The 3,547-nt window shown below is 51.8% G+C and overlaps 1 pseudogene; it reads left to right on the top strand.

The window, feature by feature from the left end:
- Positions 1–2,216: 2,216 nt before the first annotated feature.
- On the top strand, positions 2,217–3,338 carry LOC103640160 (probable galacturonosyltransferase-like 7; annotated as a pseudogene).
- The last annotated feature ends 209 nt before the right edge of the window (positions 3,339–3,547 follow it).

Genomic DNA, 3,547 nt, shown 5'->3' with positions numbered 1-3,547 from the left:
ATCTTCAGTGCATTCCTGAGCAGTAGTGACATGCTGTCTCAAAACTCCTACTGGCTACTTCTGACACAGAGGAGCATTCTCGTTTATCATCTACAATGTCATAGTCAAACTTATTATCTACATCAACACTTTCATATGCATTTCTCTTTGTATCTTTTAGGCTGTAGGCTTTACTGGATCCCTTCTTGTCATTATCAACCAGCAGTATCATACTCTGTTTTGGAACTGACACCTCAACACGCCAATCACCAGTATTCATCCGTTGCAAATTTGCAGCATTGTTTATGGCTACTTTGTTAATAGATAAAGGAGACCTCCACTTTGCTGAACTGAGAGAACTACCACTAATAACAGATACAGAAGGCCCATGATCTGTTCTCCTAAAAGAAGTATCTCTTGATCCTCCATCATGTATACTTCTGGCGTCATGATGGTCTCCAAAGTAGTTTCTGTGAAGCCATTGATGGGCAATAGAAAATAAGCTGAGTTAGTGACTGCGATTAACTAAAGAGTAAAGACAAAATGCATAAACAATAAAGAGGACATGTGAAAAGAAACAGTAGAAGGATCTCATTAGCTATCAACATTACACGTTAATCACAAAGCATAAGGTATTAACATGGTATTGTGGTATTCTTTATAGCCATTTAAACTCACATTTTTTGAATAATAGAACTCACAAAGAAAAGTTTGGAATCTATCTGCCTTGCGTCTCTCACCATCATGTCTCTACATTTCCCTCCGCATTTGTTCTTCTCTCTGCATAAATATGAAAATATTAGCAATGCATCATGGAAGGTATGCATGAACTTTCTTAGTATAACTAAGGAAGACCTTGCTCTTCAAGCTCCTTTCTGATTCTCTTTTCATGAGCCTCGACTCTATGAATCTATCTGCATCAAATGAATGTAACTAACAATATCTCTTCCAGGATAACAGATCAGATCTAACCACTCTGATACTGAACCTCATTTTTGGTAAAGTTGTTGTGTTCGAAATTCTGAAAAGAACCACATAGAGAATGAAAGCATCACTTCTGCTAATGCAGTTACTGTGTGCACATCCAGTTTGCTCGAACAATTAGAAAAAGAATTCTCAAATGCTACCTATCTAGCATCGTTTATCACATATATCACAAACCATGGACATAAGGTAAATGCATCATTGTTTTAGGCCCAACAAACCAAGTTTGTACATGTTTTTCCCATGTTTTCCTCTTCATCGTCATCTGGTACCAAGGTTCAACCTTGAGCAAGGTTCTAACAGAAAAGAATAAGTGTATAAACCAAGTCTGCTTGGGTATAACCACAACAACTGGTTTCTCATCCTCTGGGTTGATGAGAAAAAAGGCTTATATTCATCACCAATTTTGTTCTGCTGATAACCAGGAGTTGAGCATATATGAGACATTAACAAAATTCTATAATAGTTGACATTTGAGCGCCACTTTGGCAATCATCTTATCAATTATTACCTGTAGCCGATCTGTGATCTTGTCATAACTTTTGGTTGGCTTGACCACGAAGATTTCCCTTGAATAATACTCCACCCTTATTCAAACATTTGAGCACAAATTGCAGTTTTTTGAAAGAAAGCATATGACAGACATAAGATGAGTAATGCAAGCAAAATAGAATGGACAGGGTATCATAAACGAGTTAACCGTGCTGCATTGTTATACTCTGGTAATGGGTTACCACTGTTGTAGGCTTCTTTTATCAGATCATCTAGAGTGTATACATACAGAGGGCTGGTAGCCACCTGCTTATTCAAGCCATCCACATAATCTTGATGGTGCTTACCCCAGTGAAGTTCAACTGTTCTCTTGCTCATGTAAGGTTCTAGAGCATCCTGGATATTGTACCACAAAACAAAGTTTAACAAAGTGTCAGACCTCCGCATCCGGTGCCGCTGCCCTGTTCCTCACTCTGCCCCCATTGACCTCGCATGGATTCATGCTTGCTTCTCCCCAACTCCATGCGTCGATCCTTCAACCTCTAGGAGAGCGCGACACGATCCAATTGAGGTCTAGGAGGTGGGGGTGCCTGCGCGCTATCCGTGTGTTCCCCCTTGTTTCCAACCCAAGCCTGGCCGCGCCACCGCTGAACGCCATCGCGCGCCTGCACAGCGTCTTGGTGAGGTGGTCGAAGCAGCAGCGGCCGCCGCAGCTCGGGAGACCTGGCGCGAGGAAGCGGTGGCCGAGCCGGCGGAGTGCGATGCTGTGGGTGGCGCGCCTGTCCGGCTTCTTATCCGCCTCCATGGTGGTGGTGGTGCTGTCACCGTCGCTGCAGTTCGACGGCAGCGTCCGCTTCCCGGGACAGATCGCAGGGGGCGCCAGGGGGGTCGCCTTCCGTCGTGCCCCACCGTTCTGCAATGCCGCCGATTGCGGCGCCGGCGCGGACAACGGCACCACTGCCAATGTCTGCGACCCATGGCTCGTCCACATCGCGATTACGCTCGACGAGGAGTACCTGAGGGGCTCCGTCGCCGCGGTCCACTCGGTGGTGCAGCACGCCAGGTGCCCCGAGAGCGTCTTCTTCCACTTCCTCGTCTCCGACCCGGGCCTCGGGGACCTCGTCCGCGCGGTCTTCCCGCAGCTCCGGTTCAAGGCCTGCTACCTGGACCTCGGGCGCCTCCGCGAGCTCATCTCCACGTCGGTGCAGCAGGCGCTGGAGCAGCCGCTCAACTACGCGCGCAACTACCTGGCCGAGCTCCTCGCGCCGCGCCATCTACCTCGACTCCGACCTCGTCCTCGTGGACGACGTCGCCAAGCTGTGGCGCACTGACCTCGGTGGGCGCACCGTCGGCGCGCCCGAGTACTGCCACACCAACTTCACCAAGTACTTCACGGGCCGGTCCTCTGGTCGGACCAGCGGTTCGCCGGGATGTTCGTGGGGCGGCGGCCGTGCTACTTCAACACGGGTGTCATGGTGCTCGACCTGGAGCGGTGGCAGCAGGCGGGCTACACGCAGCGCATCGAGCGGTGGATGGAGGTACAGAAGCCGCTGATGAAGGGCGGGATGCGTCCGGAGACGGGGAGCCCGTGCATGGGCGGCCTCTCCCCGATGGGTGCGAAGTTGCCGACGATCTACACGGCCGGGTCGGCCGTGCTGGGTAGCCCGTGGAGCCACTCGAGGACGTTGGCCACGAACCCCTCCTCGAACGCGTCGAGCACGACCGCCGCCGCGCGCTGGAACAGGTTGAGCTGCTTCTTGCCGCCGCCGCCAGACTTGCGCGGCGCCGCAGCGTGCCTAGGGACGGCGACGACAGGTCAACGTGGAACGACGCCTGGAGGCACTCGTGCGGCATGGAGCGGACGGCGCGCGGCGAGAACCTGACGGAGTTGGAGGCCCGGGCCCTCGACCCGGTCGGCAGGTGCCGGTGTATGGAGACAGAGGTGGGGAGGATGTCGGTGGCGGGTGCGCGGGGCATGAGCACAGCGCACTGGGCGGGGATGGAGCGTTTCCTAGGATTGCGCGAGGGGGCGCGAGGACGACAGATGATTCCTGGGATTCTGTGCTTGCGCCGATGGAAGGTTGCCGAAGGA

The sequence above is a fragment of the Zea mays genome, chromosome 9 (assembly GCF_902167145.1).
Source record: "Zea mays cultivar B73 chromosome 9, Zm-B73-REFERENCE-NAM-5.0, whole genome shotgun sequence".
Taxonomy (NCBI): domain Eukaryota; kingdom Viridiplantae; phylum Streptophyta; class Magnoliopsida; order Poales; family Poaceae; genus Zea; species Zea mays.
Note: the sequence above shows the minus strand (reverse complement) of the source record. Positions and strands in the feature narration are given on the sequence as shown.